General features: G+C 44.5%; 1 long non-coding RNA gene across 1 annotated transcript in view; it reads left to right on the top strand.

Moving 5' to 3' along the window:
• The window catches only part of LOC307052654, a 171,254-nt gene that overhangs the window by 132,357 nt on the left and 15,393 nt on the right, over window positions 1-23,504 (top strand). The window contains exon 2 of the long non-coding RNA XR_013810869.1: window positions 6,917-7,019. This is a non-coding gene — a long non-coding RNA (uncharacterized lncRNA). The remainder of the gene's footprint in view (window positions 1-6,916; window positions 7,020-23,504) is intronic.

Below are 23,504 nucleotides of genomic sequence, written 5' to 3' on the forward strand. Positions count from 1 at the left end.
TTGCTTATGAAAATAGGGAGTCATAGGTAAGAGATAATTTCCATATATCTCAGCCCCTGGCAAACTCTTAAATTATGTATACTGAAGAATTTCCTACGGCTCTAACTGCCCAATGGCTTGTATGACTAATTGTTTCCTTCCACTTAAAATGAGAGCCTCCTGGTAGGCTGTATGTTTCTGTGCAGTTATGTCGCCCCGACCAGGGCCGAGGCCATTTTAGCCACCTGAGGGGTGTGCTAATTGTTCTGAAGTGTGCTGCCTGGAGTGCGCCTCATTGCTGTAGTGGTTTTAATGGAACTTCTAATTAAGAATAAGAAATGAAAAGGGGCTGGGTGCATTCCTCCCACATCAGGGGTTCAGGCAGGGCGCCTTTGAGCACAGCAGTGTGAGCATGCCCATGGTGGGAGCCAGCTAGGGCAGAAATTGATGTGCCTCAGGTGTGGTTTGTCTACAGGCTTGCTGCAGGCTGTTGGAGCTGTAATTAGAGCTGGGCCAATGTCAACGTGGTGTCCGGGGTTCCAGTCTTCCCAGGCGCTGTGTCAGTGTTTGGAGGGGGTGCCTGTGGAGGAGCTGAAGGGGAGGAGGCTGGAAAGTTTAAGTAGCTGGAAATACAGCCTGAGGGAGTTGGTGAGACAGGACTATTCTGGCAAATCACATGCCCTGACGCTTCCGTAGGACCAGCCTGCCCTGGCTGTTAACTACAGTGGGCTGGGAATCCCACCGGGGTTCGGAACACTAGTTTTGTCTCTTGTTAACCGAACACCTTTGGGTAAACTGTTTAACTTTTCCGAGTCTCAGTTTGCTTTACCTGTAAAATGGGGATGAAAAATATGAATTAAGTTTGATGTTATTTTGGCATCATGGACTTAGAACTCAGGAATGTCTGCATCCCACATGGACAATCATTTCTCCCCTCTGTGGGACCCCACTTCCCAATTCCCCTTACTCCGTTCTTCCCAGACTAGTACCACAAGGAACATTAGCAGAATGGGAACAAAAATAATTTATTTGTAACTGAGCCCAGCGAACCAAAGTAGGAGAAAGAAAAGGGAACGAAAGAGAGGTTGGCTTTCTCCATGAGACGAGTCTCAGCTTCGTGTGCTGACTGACCTCATGGAAGGAGGAAAGAGAGACACAGGAGAGCTCAGATGTGTCTGGAACTCTTTTAAGATATAGGCCATCCAGAATCACTGATTTTCCTGGCACTCTGACCATTGGATCATTCTCTGGTCTTTGTCTATAGGGAAGAGAAGAGTGGGAGGCTGAGACAGAGACCTCATGGTATGAGGGAGGCAGAGGAAATGCCTCTCCCCACCTCTGTCTCCTAGATTTGTGGTCAGGACTAGATGAAAGAACATTCTTATGAGCCAATCTGCTACTATCATTGGCCAAGGCTTGGTTCTAGCCCTGGAATAACCTGTGATTTCAGGCTCTGGCATTCTATCAGGAGTGATTAAAAAAAAAAAGACGCCAGTCTCTATTGAGTTCCGTAAGTGGCGTGCAGAGGGGTTTGAGAGTTCAGTGACCAGGGAAAGCTTTATGGAAGAAGTGGTCGTTAGAGGTCTGAATGTGAGATGTGGGCTTCGATCAGGCGTTCTAGGCAGAGGAAGTGGCCCAACCAAAGGAACAGAGGTTGGAAAGTGTAAAATGTGTCTAGGATGGCAAGCAGCCTGATTCCCTCAATTGCAGGCTCTGAGCTCGGCAAGGAAGGTCAGGGTCAGGCGATGAGGGCTCAGTGAACACCTGGTTCAGGAGTTGGGTCATAAATAGAACACACAGCTCTTGCTTCTCTCCTTTGGGAGTTATTTTTATTTTTTTACAATAAATTTATTTATTTATTTTTGGCTGCCTTGGGTCTTCATTGCTGCGTGTGGGCTTTCTCTGGTTGCTGCGAGCGGGGGCTACTCTTCGTTGTGGTGTGCGGGCTTCTCATTGTGGTGGCTTCTCGTTGGGGAGCACGGGCTCTTGGTGCACAGGCTTCAGTAGTTGTGGCTCGTGGGCTCAGTAGTTGTGGCACGTGGGCTCAGTAGCTGTGACTCACGGGCTTAGTTGCTCCGCGGCCTGCGGGATCTTCCCCGACCAGGGCTCGAGCCCGTGTCCGCTGCATTGGCAGGCGGATTCTTAACCACTGCACCACCAGGGAAGCCCGGGAGTTATCTTAATATCCTTCAGATTCCTTCCCTGCCACCTGCTTACTCTCCCTGCCCACCCGCCACCTTCCAACTATGTTTGTTGTTTGCTAGTGCTTAGCCAGTCAGCAGGTTTTCAGTTGACTTAGTAGTGGCTTTAATTATCCTTTTGAAAAGCTGATTAGTCTGGTTTCAAACACATGTACTGAAAAAAGATTTCTTACTGATAGCTTGAGTGGAAGCTTCAAGGGCATTTAGGAGTCAACTGAGTATGTGTTCTTACAGAGGAGAATCATGAATTCAGAAAAATGTGGTGGCCTTAGTGGTCTCCAGGCCAACCTCTTCATTTTACATAGAGAGAGAGGAAAAAGTCCCACAATAAGAAATTTGCAGATCTCCTGACTCTTAATTCAGTCAGGTCTCTTTTCACTGCATTGTGGAAGGAGTGTAACCTAGAGGTTAATATTTTGGGCCCTGGATTTGGGCTCCTCAATGTTGAATCTTGGCTCTTAGCCACATAATTGCCTGTTGACTTTTGGGAAAGGTATTAAGCCTCAGTTTACCCATCTATAAAATGGGACAAGGAAGCCAAGTGGAAAAATACATTATCATTTTCAGGGAACAAAAAAAAGGGCGTATATTGATATTTCCTATTTGTACAAGAGCTGCCTGATGTGTAGGCAGTCATGTCCAAGGGGTGAAGCAAGGGTCTTCTAAAGAAAGGGTCTTTTGGCCAAAGATGTCGATATCCTCACTCTGGCCTGCTACCCTTCCTGCTTTATCTTCGGGATGAAGGACCCCAGGACCTCTTAAAATAGATGAATTACCAAGATGGGATCTCACATTAGATCATGATGTTCATTAAGATCGTGCTTTGAATGACATCCTCTGGTTTATCCTGAGCCGATGGTGAGGCCAGGAGGGTGACATGAGGTCCTGCTTGGAAGGGTACCCATGGGCCCATTTGGTAAAAGCACCTATTGAGGGTACCTCAGAGATTCCATTTTCTTTTTTTTTTTTTAATATATATATATATTTATTTTATTTATTTACTTTTGGCTGCATTGGGTCTTCGTTGCTGCGCGTGGGCTTTCTCTAGTTGCGGTGAGCGGGGGCTACTCTTCCCTGCAGTGCGTGGGCTTCTCATTGTGGTGGCTTCTCTTGTTGCGGAGCACAGGCTCTAGGCGTGCAGGCTTCAGTAGTTGTGACACGCAGGCTCAGTAGTTGCGGCTTGCAGGCTCTAGAGCACAGGCTCAGTAGTTGTGGTGCACGGGCTTAGTTGCTCCGTGGCATGTGAGGTCTTCCCGGACCAGGGCTCGAACCCGTGTCCCCTGCCTTGGCAGGCGGATTCTTAACCCCTGTGCCACCAGGGAAGCCCCTCCATTTTCAACATGGAACAGATCTTCTACATCTCTGTCCTCTGGCCAGCTGGGGCAATTGAGGGTAGCAGAGGTGACCCTCAACCTCCAGTAAGTTCACATCCCCTCTTTGGGCCCTTTATCCCTTCTCTGGTTCCTTGCTCCTTAAAAAGAGGAGGACTTGGCTAGAAGCCTAGCAATCGTTAAGCTCTCAGGGTTTCTGTACTCCCTTCTTGAACGAGAACGCTCACTGTCCAACATAATAGTCTGTTACAAATGGGGAAAGCAAACGTGTGCTGGTCTTCACACTTTTGTCTTTTGCATCCAGTAAAAGGGACAAATGCTGCTTTTTCGTGTGTGTGTGGGGCGGGGGGAATGGTGGGTTGTCTTAAAGGCAAGATTGGAGGTTCAGAAGAAGCAGCTAGGGGACCTTCAGAATTCTGTTCCGCCTCTGCAGACCAGAGAACTCCAAGGTGACTTTAAAAAAAAAAAAATTTAATTAATTAATTAATTATTGGCTGCATTGGGTCTTCATTGCTGCGTGTGGGCTTTCTCTTATGGCGAGTGGGGGCTCCTCATTGCGGTGGCTTCTCTTGTTGCGGAGCACGGGCTCTAGGCGTGCGGGCTTCAGTAGTTGTGGCACATGTGCGGGCTCAGTAATTGTGGCTCACGGGCTCTAGAGCACAGGCTCAGTAGTTGTGGCGCACGGGCTTAGTTGCTCCGTGGCATGTGGGATCTTCCCGGACCAGGGCTTGAACCCATGTCCCCTGCATTAGCAGGTGGATTCTTAACATGTGCCACCAGGGAAGTCCCCGAGAGATGACTTCTTACTAGTATAGCCCCACCCTTCACCCCCCAGGCTGCCCTTTTGCAAACAGGGCGATATGAATTTCATAGTCAAACAGATCTATGCTGGCTCACCTGCCGTGTGGCCTGATATTTTAAAATTTTACCCTTTTGGGTTAATCTTCTCATTTTTAAATGTGCAAGCAGAGCTGGAAGGGACTGCCAGTTCATCTCTAGCTGATGAGATGGTTGAAGAGTCCTCCTTGGGGGGTGTCAGCAGACCCCAATTCCAGTCTCTGCTCTAACTCCAAATTACTGGGTGACCGTGCGCACAGCCACTTACCTCTCACCTCAGTTTTGTCGTCAGCATCTTAAGGAATATCTCCCACCTCAACCTGTGGGAACATAGGAGAGCTGGGGTAGACATCTGGGACCCGGGAAGGGATGGGTGGGGTGGGCTCAAGACACGGAAGAAAGAACACTTTTCCTCAAAGTTCAGTCAAGTGTCTGTCAGGCAGCCTCCCTTTGCTGCACTGGGGTCTGAGAACAGGCTCTGAGGATACTGTGCCTCCCAGGTGGTCTGGGGCTTTGTTGTGCCTGAGTTTACCTTCCTCCAGCCCTGATCTGTGAGGGGCTGGCTCCTCCGATAGCCTGGGAGTCAGGGGAGAGATGGTGGCTGTTTAAATTTGGGGTCACTACCAAACGTAAGGTAGATAGATAGTGGGAAGCAGCCGCATAGCACAGGGAGATCAGCTCGGTGCTTTGTGACCGCCTGGAGGGGTGGGATGGGGAGGGTGGGAGGGAGGGAGATGCATGAGGGAAGGGATGTGGGAACAGATGTATATGTATGACTGATTCACTTTGTTATAAAGCAGAAACTAATAAAAGAAAAAAAAATAAATTTGAGGTCAGAGGAGGGGCTTAGGGGCGGTGATGTGCATGGTATTGGAGCTGGTCTTGGTGTTTTATTTACACAGCAAGCAGCCACGTTTCCGGAGGGGTGTGGAGCTATTGACAGAGATTATAGGAGAGTGAATTTCCTATTCGTCCACCCCTTCGCACCTGGAGCGAGCTGACCGTGTGTGAGGGAGAGGCGTCCTGGCTCCGGCTCCCTCCTGACAGCTGGAAACGCCGGCTGCCCTGCCCGCTCCTGAGGTGTTTGTAATTCCTTAATACCTACTGATACCAGAAAGGCAACGTGGCGCCTCCCCGGGTGCATTATCTTCCCAAATAGGGTTGCCGCCCTCCTGCCTTCTCTACTCTCTCTGCAACCAGCCCCCATCTATGATTTTCTTCAATAGCAAGAGTCACCATATTGCTGAGCTCTGACATGTGCAGGGCACTGGGAACACATCAGAGAACAAGACCACTGGCTCCCTCCCTTATGGGATCGTTCTTGTGTGTGGTGTGCGCATGCGCACGCGCAAGAATCAAACAACTGTGCGAACAGTACATTGATTTACCAGAGGTCCTTCCCCCACTGTAACCAGCCTCCCCAAAATAGCTTTCAGAATCACAGAACGTTAGAACCAGGCCAATTCCCACCCTGAGTGTTTGGGGAATCTGAGTGAACCTCAGTTTGAGGTTGAAACCCCGGGAAGGGATTTGTCCAGAGTCAGAGCAGAAACTGGGCAGGGCCAGAGTTGAAACCTGGCCTCCAACTCCTGGCTCGGCTTCCCCTGCGACTTGTTATTCCTGCTTCAGCTGCAGGAGGAATCCTCAGGTGTGGCAGCTCCTCCACCGATGCTAGATGCTAGGTGGCACCAGCACACCTTGGAACAAAAAGGCTCCCAATCTGGCTGCCATCTGAAAATGCCTGAATCCTCACTGCTGGCAGCCTGAAGTCCGGGCTGGGTGCTGTCTCCTCCTAGTGCCCTCACAAGGCCTGCCTGCTCGGGGGGCTGCCCCTGATCACAGTCCCACTTCCTTCATCCCTTCCCGGGTCCCAGATGCCTTGGGGACCTGTTCGCTGGTTACCTGGAAGAATTCACTCCTATGTGATTGATTTCTTCTTGGGGCTCTCTGTGCAGAATGGAGAGTTCTGGCTGGGGAGCTCAGGGGAGCTATTTTAGGGCCATGCAGGCACAAATTCCCCTTAGGTGCTGGTATCTATCTTACTTACTGAAGCTTCTGTCTGGGTGAACAACCCAGCTGAACATGGTGTGGTCTCTCCCCAGGTCACATTGCCAGTCTGTGACAGAGGGGGGATGGAGTCCAGGCTTGCTAAGCACCGCACTACTTTGTCTCTCAAGAGAATGTCCAGAAGACAAGACCCTCTGTCACTTGGTCCCTACCTGTCCCTCCAGTGCCATCTCACAGTTGTGGAGCTCTGTGGCTAAGAGTATGGGCTCTGGTTTCAGACTCCTGGGATTGGAATGGCGTCTCCCCAGTTGTTAATTGTGTTACCGTGCCATGTTTATGGAACATTTCTCTGCCTCAGTTTCTCCCTCTGTGAATGGGATGGGGTAGATTACATAGGATCTCAAATTTCTTTGCAACTTCCCCCACTAAAGGTGGAGTATACTTTCCCACCCCCCTGAAACTGAGCTGGCCTTGTGACTTGCTTCCATAGGAATGTGGTGGCAATAATGTGTGAGTTCTGAGCCTAGGTGTCAAGAGGCTTTGCAACTTCTGTGCTTTCAGGACATTGCTGCCATGTGACAAGCCCGGCTGATGCCATTGAGGATGTGAGGCCACGTGGAAGGAGATCCCAGCCATCCAGCCCAAATTGCCCACTCACAGCATTGTGAGTACATGAATTATTTTGGGGGTGGTTTGTTATGTTGCTGAAGCTGACTGAAATAGGGGAGAATAATAGTACAGTAGTCTCTCCTTATCCATGATTTTGCTATCTACAGTTTCAGTTACCTGTGCTCAACCATGGCCCAAAAATACCAAATGGAAAATTCTAGAAAGAATTTGTAAGTTTTAAGTTGCATGATTTTGTGAGTACTTTGATGAAATCTTGTGCCTTCCCACCTGGGACATGAATCATCCCTTTCTCCAGCATATCCGAGCAGTATATGCGACCCCCGTTACTCACTTAGTAGTGCTCTAGTCTCAGTTATCAGATCGATGGTCCTGGTATTTTGCAGTCCTGGGGCAGGTAGGGACCAAGTGACAGAGGGTCTTGTCTTCTGTCCAAGTCACCCTTACTTCACTGAATAATGGCCCCCAAACACAACAGTAGTGATGCCAGCAATTTGGATATTCTCTTACTGTGCCTGATTTATAAATTTTATCATAGGTATGTATGTATAGGAAAAAACATAGTGTATATAGGGTTTGGTACTGTCTGTGGTTTCAGGTATTTACTGGGGGTCTTGGCGCATAATCTCCTAGAATAAGGGGGACTGCTGTACCTACCTTGAAGGGTTGCGGTGAGGTTTACATAATAATGGGAACTTAGATCAGCGCCTAGCACACATGAAGAAAATAGTCGTTACTACTAACATCATCATGGGGCACTTCCTCTTGCTTACTGCATTCTAGTCCCACTGACCTCCTTTCTTCTTATTCTTCTTTCTTCCTTGTTCCTTCTTTCTTCCTCCTTCTCCTCCTCCTCCTCCTTCTTTTTCTAAAAAAAAATTATTTTTATTTTTTTTTTGCAGTACGCGGGCTTCTCACTGCTGTGGCCTCTCCCATTGCGGGGCACAGGCTCCGGATGCGCAGGCTCAGCGGCCATGGCTCACGGGCCCAGCCGCTCCGCATCATGTGTGATCCTCCCGGACCGGGGCACGAACCTGTGTCCCCTGCATCGGCAGGTGGACTCTCAACCACTGCGCCACCAGGGAAGCCCTTCTTCTTCTTTTAAATATACCAAACTCTTCCTTTTTCAGGGCTTTCATACTTAATTCTCTCCGTTTGGAATTGTCCTTCCCTGCTGTCTTGTTTTCATGGTTGTGGTCTCAGCTGAAACGTCTCCTCCTTGGAGAGGTCTTCTCTGAATCTCCCTCCTCCCTTCCTCTCCATTTTTGCTTCCTTTCATTGTGTCTGATCATCACATTTATTGATTTCCTTGAATGTTGTCTGTCACCCCTTCTAGATTTCAAGTCCCTTGAGGGCAGGAGCTGGGCTTTTATCCTTTTTGCCCACCACGGTGCCGTGCACAGCAGGCACTCATTTGGTATTGGCTGAATGAGTGGATGAAAAGAGGCATCTAATCAATAGGAGTCTGAGGTTGGTGTCTGGTTTCCAGGAAGAGGGGAGTATCCAGGTTGGAGTTTCAGAGAGAGGAGACTATGTGTGCTGCTTCTCATTCTTACAGCCGTTTAGGTTTTTGTCACACTCTTTGTTGGATCAGTTATGTTCCTGATATTCTATGTCCAACAAGGCTATGGGCTTCTTTAGAAAGAGATTGAGTCCCTCACAGCCCCAAGCACATTGTCAGGCATCTAGTAGGGGCTTAACAGAAGTTTATTGGATAGATAAATGGATGGACGGGTGGATGAATAGATGAATAAATGAGTGAATGTAAAGAAGGATGGGTGGACAGTAGTACTCAGACTGCAGGCAACCATGGAAAACCATGTTTATTTTTTCCTTCTAATAAAGGACAGTACATTTCCAGTCAATCTGTAAAATGTCATGAACGTATAAAAATGTATTAAGTACAGTCATTAGCATTACATTGCAGAGAAATAGTTGTTAGAACCCTTTCCCCTAAGATGGTACTTGGATGGTCACTGTTGGTTTGCTTTAACAAAAAAGGGCAAGAGTAGGTGACCAGTTGGCCTGGTTGGCCCAGGACTAAGGAGTTTCCCAGGATGTGGGGCTTTCAGTGCTAAAACTGGGAAAAGCCCAGGCAAACTGGGATGGTTGGTCATGCAAGAAAGACAGCAGCACGAGCATGTCGGGTGTGCTTTGGCATTTAGGTACAGGGGTCCGATATTTTCTCAACTTCCCATGACCTCGCCTCCTCTTAGCTCTGGAATAAAAATCCCTGTGTTATTATCAAGGGTGTTACAGCTTTCAAAGGGTTTTAACAACCCCGTGTAATTTTGACTTGCTCTTTATGCCAAGCCTGGCAGGTGGGGCAGTTCTAACGTGATTTGCAGGTGAAGCATGCTACGTCAGTGCTCCTAGCTCCTAGCTCCTAGAGAATACGGGGCAGAGAAAAGACTCCCACCCCCATCTCCTGAGGCCAGTGTTCTTCCCACTACTCTGTTCTTTTCTGAAACATCCTACCTGTCTCATCTGGCTTTCAGGAGTGAGCAGGAATCATATGGGGGAAAGGAAGGACCCTGAGATCCAGGCTTTGGCCCAGTCCCCTCATTTGGGACAATTTATATGATTACTGCTTTGCCTGATGTGTTTACCTGCTCCTACCCTAGCAATCCCCCTGAAGACCCACCAGCTGGTCAGTGCTGGCATCATTATGTGGCAAAGTCAGTGAAAGAGATCCAGTATGTTTGGGCCATGTCCCAAATGGCCCTTCCAGTTAAGGTTTGCCAGCAGGATGGTCAGAGGACCAGCTCAGCCTGCCATGTGCCAGCTTGATTGTTGAGCTCTTTTTGGGTACTTCTGCTGAGGAGTTACTCAAGTGATAGGTCAATTCATGGGGTGGCTGTCACTTGCCACACTTGTTCCCTCCCTTGTACTTTTTGCCTGACATATATGGGCACCACCTTAAGGCGGGAGGGTTCAGTAATCCTCCCTGGCTCACCTTAAAAGACTAGGGACAGGCTATCCTTGCCCATGGTAGACCTCACTTCTCTTGACAGTGTATTAGAATCCTATCATCCATTCTTTTATTCCAACACTGTTTTGAGCTCTTTTGCATTTTTGGCATTTATGACCTCTAGGGATAAGAAGTCTATGTAATCCTTCTTTTCCCTGTGAAGTGAGACTTCCTCTGGCTCTCCCTAATTCAACTGAAGCCTGTGATATTCTGGGATAAGCTTAATACATGGGGTTTGACACTGGTCCTACTCTTTCAGATGTTGTTGTTTGGGCTCAGAGTTGCTCTGTCATGCGGGTCGTCTATTCTGGGTGCAGCTGTGTAAAGGTCTGATCTTAGAGTTTTCCTTTTCTGAGAGTTGAATGAGTAATGGATACAGGCTTCCCCTGCTATCTGAAAGTAGGGCGTTAGTATGAAACTTTTCATAAGCTGAAATGGCGTAAACAAAGAAGCAGTTACCTTAGGACACATCTTGCTAATGGATGCACAGAATATCTGGATAAATCCAGATAAAGCACAGCTGCTTAGACACAGTTCAAAGCTATGGCGGTTTGATTCTGAGATGCTGAGTGTGGTCCCTGGGGAAGGAGTTGCGTGGTGCCACTCAGTGCTCAGCGCTCTGTAACCGCTGGCTGCAAAACAAATGCTGAATGCTATTGTCACTTTTCACCTTTTCTGGGGGGTAAAAGCAGAAAGAAATTCAACTCTTTGGATTTCTTTCGGTTAGCAACAACAGGTACTGACGTAGGTCTTTGGTAAAAGTGAAATGGCTTAAGGCAAACTTCTGAAAAGTGGGGCATATTTGTACTTTTATTTAAAAATAAATAAAGTAAATATCTTTCAAAGAAGAGTGCTGGCCATGCCCTCTTGGTAGAGTCCCCAGACTGTGGGACACGTAGCCTATTAGCTGAAGCGTGGAGTTTCTGCTTCACGTACTTACGTCCATTCGCTTTCACGTGCTTATGTTCTTTCTGCCTCTTAAAACTAGCTGCGGCCTTATGACCCTCAGAAGTGTCTCTGGCTCCTAGTTCAAATCTGATTTTAGGGCTTCCCTGGTGGCGCAGTGGTTGAGAGTCCGCCTGACGATGCAGGGGACACGGGTTCGTGCCCCGGTCTGGGAAGATCCCACAGGCTGTGGAGTGGCTAGGCCCGTGAGCCATGGCCACTGAGCCTGCGTGTCCGGAGCCTGTGCTCCGCAACGGGAGAGGCCACAAGAGTGAGAGCCCCACGTACTGCAAAAAACACACACAAATCTGATTTTAATCTTTAGATGTGATTTTCTTTGGTTTAGAGCAGACCCAACTCTGAGAATGGAAGGGATGTTAACCCCGACATGACCATCCCTGCAATACACTTGAGATGAGGCACTTGTGTGTATGAGACTCTTCTGAAACTTGAACTCTTGACTCCGAGGGCTGAGGTGATGGTTTGACAAGCCCAGAAACTTCCAGATCTTGAGATATTGGCTGGCTCGCTACACTTCTTGGCATCTGGGAAACTGATGGCGCAGTTGCCTTGGGTTGTAGGCTGTACTTATCTAGAGGGTCAAAGAATGTCTCTGGGTTAAAAAATGAAAAAAACTCAATGCAATAGAAATATAACTTCCTTATAAAAAACCTTTTGCAAGAAGTGCTGCCTGGCAGCAGGAGAAAACTAGAGGTCGACTGGTTTCCAGTCCTTTTTTGTCAGACCCCTTGGGGCCAGCACTTCCTCTAAGAAAGTCAAGCCTGGTGGGGAGAAGAGGGTAAGACGGGCACATTCTTCCCTTCATGAAGAGGAAGAGTCGTGGTTAAGTAAGCCAGTGATTAGGCGGCCTCCTCTGAGTTTGTGCAGATCTCTGCAGGCCCCTCATATGGTCAGTGAACTCTGGGATCGGCGATGGCTGCCCTGGCTGAAGGGCCGGTTCGAGTTAGTCTGTCCACTCGAGTAGGCTCCGGACGCCATCATCCTACTAGGCTCCAGGAGAAGGTGCTCCCCAGATGAGAATTTAGCCCAGGAGTCCCGTGAGCATGGGTCATCCCTTATGCGGTCTCCACTGGATCTCTCTCCGGGCAGCACCCAGTCCTCTTTGTACTTGCACTCCACAGGGCTCGAGCTCTTTGGGGTGCTGGCTCTGAAGCTCTGTTCTGGGGCAGGTGGCCCTGGACGGTGGGTGGGCTGGGCCTCTCCAGGGACAGTGGCAGGCCTCTGTCGGCTTCTCCAGCTCTGGATTTCCAGCTCTCTTTTGTCCATGGGGAGTTTGTCAATTTTCTGAGCTTTTAAGATCGGAGACTTCCCATATGTCCCTTGTAGAGCCAGGAAAAAGTACCTGGTGGGAAATAATAGAATAAAGATATTTTCTGACTTCTGACTTCTTGAATTTCAGCATTGAAAGGGTCCCTAGAATCCAACTCCCTACCCAGGGAAAGATCTTTTTTTTTTTTTTTTCAAACAATGGTAATTTAATGTTAGTTATTATAAAGAAAAGGTTACCATGTATTGGCCTTTAATGACTGCATGAATCATGGGGTACTTCCTTGGGGAAGCCTTTTTTGATTGAACTTCCTTCTCATAAATGCTTGTACCACCTCTTAGTTCGTAATGATGGCACTTAAAAAATTATTTAAAAAAATTTTTCATTTATTTATTTTTAACATCTTTATTGGAGTATATTTGCCTTACAATGGTGTGTTAGTTTCTGCTGTATGACAAAGTGAATCAGCTATACATATACATATATCCCCATATCTCCTCCCTCTTGCGTCTCCCTCCCACCCTTCCTATCCCACCCCTCTAGGTGGTCACAAAGCATCGAGCTGATCTCCCTGTGCTATGTGGCTGCTTCCCACTAGCTATCTATTTTACATTTGGTAGTGTATATATGTCCATGCCACTCTCTCACTTCATCCCAGCTTACCCTTCCCCCTCCCCGTGTCCTCAAGTCCATTCTCTATGTCTGAGTCTTTATTCCTGTCCTGCCGCTAGGTTCTTCGTAACTTTTTTTTCTGGATTCCATATATATGTGTTAGCATACGGTATTTGTTTTTCTCTTTCTGACTTACTTCACTCTGTATGACAGACTCTAAGTCCATCCACCTCACTACAAATTACTCAATTTCGTTTCTTTTTATGGCTGAGTAATATTCCATTGTATATCTGTGCCACATCTTCATTATCCATTCATCTGTCAGTGGGTACTTAGGTTGCTTCCATGTCCTGGCTATTGTAAATAGAGCTGCAATGAACATTGTGGTACCTGACTCTTTTTGAATTACAGTTTTCTCAGGGTATATGCCCAATAGTGAGATTGCTGGGTCTATGGTAGTTCTATTTTTAGTTTTTTAAGGAACCTCCATACTGTTCTCCATAGTGGCTGTATCAATTTACGTTCCCACCAACAGTGCAAGAGGGTTCCCTTTTCGCCACACCCTCTCCAGCATTTATTCGGGAAAGGTCATCTTTGCCACTCTCTTGACTGATGGATCAAATCTATGCCTGTACGCCTCTGGTACTGGGGAGTTCAACAACAAAATATAACAGCTAACATTTGTTAGGTACCAGGACTATTCTAAGTGCTTTACATATTATTAACTCATATTATTCTTCCCCAAATCCCATGTGGTTGGTACTTTTGTTTCCCGCTATGTACAGACATGGAAACTGAGGCACTGAGAGATTGAATGATTTGTCCAGAGCCACAGAGTGGTCAAGCTGTGGTCAAGACCAAGTGCCGTGGATTCTGAGGCTTTTCTCTCATCTACCATGCACGAGGCAGTCCATTCTATTTCTGAGCTGTTCTAATGTAGGCAAATTTACTTGCTTTGGAACGTCAACTCTTCGTGGAACTTAATAATTTCAAAGTAGTTTCCCAATACGTTCTTTTCTTGAATCCACAGGCTATGCTAGCTTCACAGCATCAGTGTATTATCACTCTTTTCCAGATGAAGATACTGAGGTCCCAAGTGATGAGATGGGTTTCCTAACGTCTCCCGAGAAGTTGATAGATCTCCTTGATGGTTAACTCAAGGTTCCTTTCCCCTGCCAAGCTTTCTGTAGCCTGTAGTGGACTCTGGAATCAGGGGTTTCTATATGTGCCTAGAATATTTTCCTGTTCCCAGTTTAGGTAAGAAGGTAACTAAAACTATGTGATCTGTGGAGAAGCATATACCATCTTGTGATGCTGGGCAGCTCATACCCCCTCTCTGGGTGTCAGTTTATCTAAAACATAATCCAGTTGGTCCAGAGGACATCTAAGGTCTTTTCCAAAAATAATCCTTAAATGTTTTTGTTTTTTATTTCTAAAGCCTTATAAGCAGAGAGGCTCCCATCCTTCTATTATGTCTAAAAGATTCAGGATGATCTCAAAGTGAGCAGGGGTTTCTGAAGACCACAGTAGATCCTACGGAATCAGAAACTTTTCCCCATTCTTTCTCATCTCACCCAGGGAGGCAGTGCAGGTGGCCATTACATATGTGTTTCAGGAAAGACCCAACTTCTTGCGGGAAACTGGAATTTTCTCAGTTTAAACATTCCCCCAAGCTACCAATTTCCCTCTCTGTCCATTTAGTGAACAAATACCTGGCAAGTTCCTACAATGGGCCAAGCCCCAAGGGACTATTAAGCTGGGAACCAGACTGACAGGAATTTTGCTGTCAGGAAGCACAGGAACCGAGTTAGAAGCCGCAGGAGCAGTGAGAGTGTCAAACACGTGATCTGGTGCAAGAAATCTTCCTTGAGGAGGAAACGTTAAAGGTGAGGACTGAGGGATGCATAGGAGGAAGCCAGGCAAAGAGGGGGTGAGAAGCAAACCCTGGGCTCAATGGCTGCAGTGTGGAGAGTGAGGGACTCGGACACAGAGGGGTTGGCAGGGTCAGAGCAGGCAAGGACCATGGGGAATGTTTTGGGTTTTGTGCGTTACTGTAAAGGCCTTGGGAAGGCCTTGGAAAGTTATGAACATGACACGATGACACTTTGACACAATGATAATGGATTAGAGTAAAACCCAGTAGGAGACTATTGAAGTAATTCAGAGTGAAAGTCTTATAACCTATCCATGGTGGTGGCTGTAGAAATGGAAATAGCAGATGGAAATACCTACTGAGAAATAGGTTAGCAGATAAAATTGTCGGGTCTTGGTGGTGGGTGAGAGAGGGGCATGTGGTGGGTGGTATCAAGGATAAGTCTCATGGGCCTGCCTGGATCCTAAGTGGTCACAGTGGATGAAAGGAACTCGGGAAGAGAGCCAGGTTTCTGGGATGGTGGTGGTGGTGACAGAAAGTAGATAGTGAATTAAATTATAGATGTCTCCCACTTTCCTCAGATGTAGCAGGCCCAGTGCTGGTGAGGCATAGGTAGCTAGAAAGATGTATCTGGGATTCCGGAGAAGGATCTGGGCTGGGAGTTTATATTAGAGATTCATTTGTGAAAAATGATATTTAACTTTCACAATAGTGGTTGCTATGTTTATGGAAAGAGTTAAAGTGAGAAGACAAAAGAACCTAGGACAAAGGCTTGACAATACACCATGTCAAAGACATGAACCAGCAAAAGAAACAAAGAAGAAGTAGGAGAAAAACCAAGAGAGTTCTGTGTTACTGAAGCTAAATGAAGAGTGTCCAAGGGCTCTATTGTAGTGAATTACGATGCTGCATTGTGTTTTAAAGTTTGTATGTTAGTTATTTAAGAGATAAAACAAAAGAAACTTACTTTCTCTTAGTTTAAGAGAATCCATATAGTTCCTTTATACTGGTTGAAGTAATTAGACCGAGATAAGTGAGGTCACAGTTAGTGGCTAATTATCACAAGCTTGGTGAGTGAAATCAATCTTATTATAAGTACAGCTTACATCTTTAAGTGAACAAATAGAGTTTTCTGTAGCAAACATTCTATCATGTAGATTTCTGTAACAAAAATTAATTGTTCTAAGGTAACAAGTCAACAGTCCTTGGAGCTATTAAAGTAATCCTTTCTCTGTCAAAGGAACTCTCTTTGCCTTTCTTAGGCAACAGAATTAAACAGTAATTTAAGTTTATGATGATAATCTAGAATAAGCAGAGATTTAACTTGTGCACTATGGTAACTGGCAAGAAAATATTTGCCTACTTTCCCCTAAGTTGTCCCTCATTTGTTTAACAAGCTGTAATGTTGAGTGTTTGTCTTTTCCAAGAACGTTCATACTTCTCAACAACCCTCATCAAGCTGGTAGCCTCTGGCTCCAAATGTGTCTTCTAACCAAGGGTAGGACAAGAATCCTCAGCTGATGATTTGCTCTTTCCATACGCCAGATAAGACACAGAACAGAGGAGGTCAGTCCTTGGTCAGAGGTGATCATAACCATGTTTAACCCCAAAAGTGTGGACAAAAATATTTAACCCACATATTTGATGCCCTTTTCCAATGAGGGCAGGACCTTCATGGTCTCTCCCAGTCTCCGTCTCCCAAGGGGTTGGGCTGAGAAAGGGGGTGGGTGGGTGGGAAATAATGTCCTCTGAGGCTTGTGCTTAATTGCTTCCCACTCCTCAGTCCTAGGGCCCTCTTTTAATACTAGTTACTTTCACCTATATTACGATCAAACTTCTGTCTGAATTGTCCACTGGGTTGTAGACTTCTTGAGAGCAAGAGTTCTGTTTTATTCATCTTTCTGTTTCTTTAGCATCTTTTTCTCATTTATCTCTGAGGGTGGCCTACATGACAAGAACTCTGCTAGCTGTGGGTTATATAATAATAAGGAGATACCTTCCTTCCCGGAGTTAACGGTCAGACCAAGACAAACAGATGAAACAGATAATGTGGGCTAAAGGTAGTAGTGACAGATAGACCCAGGTCATGGGAACACATGAGTGAGGGGGATCTGTTTCAGCCTGAGGGAGGCAGGTGAAGGGTTCTGGAATTGCTCATGCCTGAGATGATGTCAAAGGGTGAGGCGGTCTGGTAACGAGGGGCATTTTGACTAGAAGGGACAGTATGAACACAGGCAGGAAGGGGTGAGGGCAGGGAGCCTTTAGGGAAGTCCAAGAAGCTTGGTGATGTGGAGCCCAAAGTTTGAGCTTTGGGAGCAGGGGGATAAGGCTGTAGAGGCCAGTAGGGGCCAAGCAGGGAGGCTGCGTCCACAGTGCATACTCAGCCGTTTGCTGAGTTCACAGTAGTGTTTGTCATATCGGTATCTTCAGCCTCTAAACGCTGCATCAGATGTCAAGGTTCTGAGGTGGCTTACGAAGAAGAAAGGGAGCCCAAACTAGTTTAAGCAAGCTGCCAAACTTATTAAAGGAAGCAAAGCACGCTAATGGCTCTCTGCCTAATTTTGGATTAGAAAAAGCTCTACACAATGTTGCAATGGTTTCTTGACTGTGGCTTATAATGATAAAGTAGCTGAATTTCAATGTTCAGAGCAGACGAGATCCTAAGGATGGAGAGAGGCTGAGTCTTGCCTCTGGGTACAGCATCATTAAGGTCACCGAATGTTCTGACTGGAGAGTGTGGGATGGAGAACAGAACACTGGCCTCCGAGTTGGGAGAACTCAGCTCTCACTGTGACCTGCGGTGGGCTGGAGGACACATTCTGGTCCCTCATAGGACTTAAGCTGTTCCATGAGCAAGTAGGACTACAACCACAGCTTTGCCTAATTTCTAGGTGATTTTGCAGAAGGCAAATGAGGAGCTAGATAGAAAAAGCACGTGTTTAGAGTAAATTATAAGGACACACCAGGCGTTGTTGTCGCTGTTGCTGTTTTTCGGGAAAAGGCGAATGTAGAGGATTTAGGCTGGAAATGTTAGAAATAGTCCCTCTGCTTGAATGATTTATTTGGCAAATACAGGGTGTGTGTTTTAACAAATTTGAGTAGTATTAAAAAGTTGGCTATTTCATGCAAAATTTGAATGTCTGGGAAAAATCTAAAGCTCTGAAATGCTAGTCTTGATCTTTCCCCGTGACAGTGATAGGCTGAAGCTTAGAAGTTCCTTCTCCTAATGTCTGTCTGTACTTCACCTGGTTTGCTGCTGTTGCTTACCTGTCCCTGTAGGCATTTGAGAGTGAGACTCCTGGGCTAAGGAATAAAGGACTATAGAGCTTTTCAAAATAATTCTTTTTACACAACAAAGTTTGTATGGCAGGAGGGTAGGAATTAGTACTCTTCTTTTACAGATGTTATAACAGAGGTTATGCCAGATTTGGTGACTTTGCTGCTCTGTGGCTGAGCTGGGACCAGAGTCCATGCTATTTGCCTCCAAGTTCATTATTCTTTCTGTCCTAGCTCCCTATCTTTGAAACAATAGCCTCAAGCATCCCAGCTGGAGTCAAACTCCTGACTCTTGGGCTATGAAAATGGCTGACTGAGGGGAGAGTGGTAGTTCTAGGAAGAAAATAGCACCCCCTGTTCAAACCTTGGGAGAAGAGCCACGACCGGTGTGAGGAAGCAGACGAGGTAGAAAGTGGGGTCCGAGAGCTGGCCTTCCATCACCCAGTAGGGGTTGATGGGACTGTTGCAGATGACGCAGGTGGCGTTGTACACTAGGGATACCACAAAGTACATCAGGAAGCTGCCTGAGAGAACAAGCCCATGGATGATGGTCTGTGGAAGGAAAGAAGTAAACACTGTTGAAGGGATAGCTTAGATTAGGGGGGAATGCAGTCACGCTACTTTAACTTGTTTTAAACTTCTTTTTTTGGGAATGCCACATACCTATAAACAATTTTAAAAAGTGTGCCATTTAATGGCTTATGATAAAGTAAACACCTATGTTGCTACCACCCAGAATTTGAACACACATACCCCGGAAACCCCTAAATCACCTTGACTTTGGTGATAATTTTCATGATATTCTTTAGTTTTACTACCTATGTTTCTCCCTTGATAGTCTGTTTTTAAAAATTAATCATATTTGATGTGACTTTTGTCTTTTTTCCTCAGTATTATGTTTGTGTGATGAATTCATGTTTTCTACACGTGGCTGTTATTCATTTCCAAAGCAGTGCCGTCTTCTGTAGTCTGATCTCATTTTGCCCTGTTTTATGCTGCTTTCCTTCCAATTCTTGTCCTCTTTTAAACTTACCGACGATTCCATATAATTTCATTTCCCTGTCTACTAGTTTGAAAGTTATATATTTCATTTCCATTCCTTAGTGATTACTCAATAAATGCTAATAAGCAGTTTTAACTTACTGTGGTATAAAGTTTCTATGTTTCCCTCCTCCTGAATACATTAACTTTAGAACACATTAACTTTGTTTACCTCCCTCCTGATTCATATCTCATTGCTACTGTGTATTTAAATTCTATCATCTTTTTAAATCACATAAGTCATTATTACAGTTTAATATGGTCAATATTCATTAAGATTTACTTACATGCTTGACACTTTCTATGCCTTCATTCCCTCTTGCATTTTGGACTTACCATCTGAGCTTTCTTTCCTTATACTTTTTAAAAAAACTTTATATTACAGTGTAGTTGATTAACAATGTTGTGTTAGTTTCAGGTGTACAGCAAAGTGATTCAGTTATGCATATACAAGTATCTCTTCTCTTTCAAATTCTTTTCCCATTTAGGTTACTACAGACTATTGAGCAGAGTTCCCTGTGCTATATACAGTAGGTCCTTGTTGGTTACCTATTTTAAATATAGCCGTGTGTACATGTCAATCCCAATCTCCCAATCTATCCCTCCCACCCTGCTTTCCCCCTGGTAACCATAAGTTTGTTCTCTAAGTCTGTGAGTGTTTCTGTTTTGTGAATAAGTTCATTTGTGTCATTTTTAAAGATTTTGCATAGAAGTGATACCATATGATTGATATTCGTATTTCTCTGACTTACTTCACTTAGTAATGTAAGTAATGGACCTGGATAATCTCCAGGTCCATCCATGTTATTGCAAATGGCATTATTTCATTCTTTTTAATGGCCAAGTAATATTCCATTGTATATACGTACCACATCTTCTTTATCCATTCCTCTGTCGATGGACATTTAGGGTGCTTCCATGTCTTGGCTATTGTAAACAGTGCTGCCATGAACATTGGGGTGTCTTTCCTTATACTTTAAATAGAGTTGACCTTTGAACAACATGGGTTTGAACTGTGCGGGTCCACTTAAATGTGGATTTTTCTCAACAAATACTACAGTATTACCTGATCTGTGGTTGGTTGAATCCACAGATACAGAGAACTGATTATGGGACTAATGGGATTATGGGAGCATCCACAGATTTTGGTATTTGCATTGGGTCCCGGAACCAATCCCCTGTGGATACTGAGGGATGGCTGTACATCCTTTAGAATATCCTTTCGTGAAAGTCTGCTGGTGATGCATTCTCTGATCCATTATTTCATTCTCATTCTTAAAAGCTATTTTTGATCTTGTTGGGAAGTTATTTTCTTTTAGTATATTTAAGATAGCATTTCACTATCTTCTGGCTTCTGTTGTTGCTATTGAGAAGTTAGCAACTCTTTATCTGTTATTCCTTAGAAGGAAATCTCTTATAACATGGCTGCTTTTATGATTTTTATTTCGTCTTCAGTGTTCTATAGTTTCCTTATCTTGCTTGGGTTTTGCTGATCTTCTTGAATTCGTGGATTGATGTCTTTCATTACTTTTGCAAAATTCTCAAGTCACTATCTTTTCAAATATTGCCTCTGTCTCATTTTCTCCTCCTTTCCTTCTGAGACTCTAATCAAATGTATGTTAGATCTTTTAAGATACCACCATATCTTCTATATATCTCAATATCTGTTCTATAATTTTCATTATTTTACTTTTGTTTTATATTCTGGATAATTTGACCAGTTCACTAATTCTCCCCTCAGCTGTGCCTAATCTGCTGTTAATCCAGCCATTGAAACTTAAATTACAGTTATTGTATTTTTTAATTTCTAAGAGTTTTATTTGGTCTTTTTTCACATCTTCTAGGTTTCTTTGCATGGTTTTCCAATTCTTGCAGATATTTTAAAGCTTAATCTTTAAACATAGCAAACAAACCTTTTCTATGATTTATATCTGATAATTCCAATACCTGAGATATTTGTTACTGATGTTTGTGCTTGTGATCCTCATTGAGTTCTTGTTTCATTTTGAGCTTCATTATTTATCTTTTTGTGTGTTTTTGAAAATTTTATTTTTCTTACTCATTTGAGAGTTATTGAAATTTCTTAATGCAATCTGTTGTTATATAGTGCAAAAATCTTAAAGTCTATTTTTTATTATATATATTTTAATTGAAGTATAGTTGCAGTGATTCAGTTATATATATATATATATATATATATATATATATATATATATATACTTTTTCAGATTCTTTTCCCTTATAGGTTATTACAAAATTGAGTATCGTTGCCTGTGCTCTACAGTAGGTCCTTGTTGGTTATCTATTTTGTATATAGTTGTGTGTGTATGTTAATCCCTCCCCCTCCCCCACCCCTTTCCACTTTGGTAACCATAAATTTGTTTTCTATGTCTGTGGGTCTATTTCTGTTTTGTAAATAAGTTCATTTGTATCTTTTAAAAAAATTATGATATAAGTGATATCATATATTTCTCTGTCTGGCTTACTTCACTTAGTATGGTAATGAGCTTCCTTATCTTTGAATATGTGATGCTTCTTGGCCTTGGAAAATTAGTGGGGATCCTTTGAGGCTTAGGAAAACTTTCCCTGGAGAGGGTGTGTGTGTGTATTTTGTAATATCCTTGGGCATTGTCAGTTACTTTAAACTGAATTCATACGTCAAAATTTGGCTCACCCAGGTGGTACAAAGAATCTGGGCTGCAAATCTGTGTGAGGCCAGCCCATGGTCCATTTCCCAGGATAAGTCCTTTTTACTGATTCTCCCTGCTCTCTTCAGCACAGTGGGAACAATCCCTACAGTCCCTGCTGGGGAGGGGAGTGCAGGTAGGTCCACTTTTGGGTATACTTTTACTCTGAAGGTAGAGCCTTTGGGGTCCTAATTTAATGTGATCTCTTATTAGACTCCCACTTTAGCAGCCTGGGTTTTAATTTCTGAACTTTATGCTCAATGAAGTCTGCCAAAAAGTTCATTTTGGGCAGGGTTGCAAACGCTTTGAAGAAAACAGAGGCTTTGGCTCAGCTTGCTTCTCTACAAACCCACTTTCCCAGAGGGTTTGGTCTTTATCCTGTCATCTTTTTCATACCTTTAGCATATGTATACATATATACTTGTGTGTGTATATATATTTATATATATATATTATATGTGTGTATACATATATATGTTTATATATGTATACATATATTAAATAAATAAATACACACACACACACACACACATACACACATTAATTTGTTTTCAGTGGAAGAGGTGGTTTGAATATCCTAGCCCCTGTTCCTGAAAAAGAAAGCAGTTAGCTAACTTTTTAAATCACTTTGGTGGGGACTGTGAAAGCTGACACAGCTATTAAAATTCATGTTAGATTTCTACCCAGGGAAGAAAGACATTCTCCCTCTGCTTCAAGCACTTTAAAAAGGGAAACAGGGCTTCCCTGGTGGCGCAGTGGTTGAGCGTCCGCCTGCCGATGCAGGGGAAACGGGTTCGTGCCCCGGTCTGGGAAGATCCCACATGCCGCGGAGCGGCTAGGCCCGTGAGCCATGGCCGCTGGGCCTGTGCGTCCGGAGCCTGTGCTCCGCAACGGGAGAGGCCACAACAGTGAGAGGCCCACATACCGCAAAAAAAAAAAAAAAAAAAAAAAAAAAGGGAAACACTTTTTTCATAATGATTCTAGTAGCTAACTAACTCCTTTCCCAAGAGCAACAGAAATCACCAGTAACTACCAGGATACCTGGTCTAGAGATGCATTAGGTGGATTAATAGTGCTGAATGGTGAGTGAAAGGAACAGGTTCTGTCTTTTAAAGCAGCTGAATGCAGTGCTCTGAGAAAGAGGGCTGAATGACCAGTCATTACCCATTTAATATATTACACATTGAGGCCTGATTATTTACAGGGCAATTTTGAAAGGTTAATAAGATACCTAATGGTTAAGAGGGTCATGGAGAGCAGAGATCCTCTTGGGAAATACCTTGTGCTGGTGTTTTAAAAAAAGTAATTAAATTATTGTGAAATATTTCAAGCGCATAGTCAACAAATCTCATATACTTGACATCCAGCTTTATCAATTTTAACCCTATGCCATATAAAGGGGAGCAGAATATATCACCCCCAAATAAGTCTCTGGCATAAGGATTATCTTGAGCTGGTTATTTTTAAGAAACAGCAGACAGAGGAGGAGCTCTGGAAACTGAAAAGAAGTTATCTTTTTGTAAGAGACATTTACAGTTATAAGGGAAAATCTCCATTTGTAAGGGTGTCTCCCTCTCTGTACCTGGAAGAAAAGGACAATTCTCTATTTCTAGGAAATCTTTATCAACTCCAATATCTGGCCTCCCCTAGCCGCAAAACTTCTTTTGTCTTTAGCTAGAGATGGTATTTAAGGTGGTGGCCAGGGCCATTTCAGAAAGTTACTCAGTTTCCTGGCCTCTCCCATGTGTATAGGAAGTATTTATTAAACTTTTGTTTTTCTCCCATTAATCTGTCTTTTATTACAGGAGTGTCTAAGCTGAGAACCTAGA

Source organism: Hyperoodon ampullatus (assembly GCF_949752795.1).
Source record: "Hyperoodon ampullatus genome assembly, chromosome: 4".
In the NCBI taxonomy this organism is placed as follows: domain Eukaryota; kingdom Metazoa; phylum Chordata; class Mammalia; order Artiodactyla; family Ziphiidae; genus Hyperoodon; species Hyperoodon ampullatus.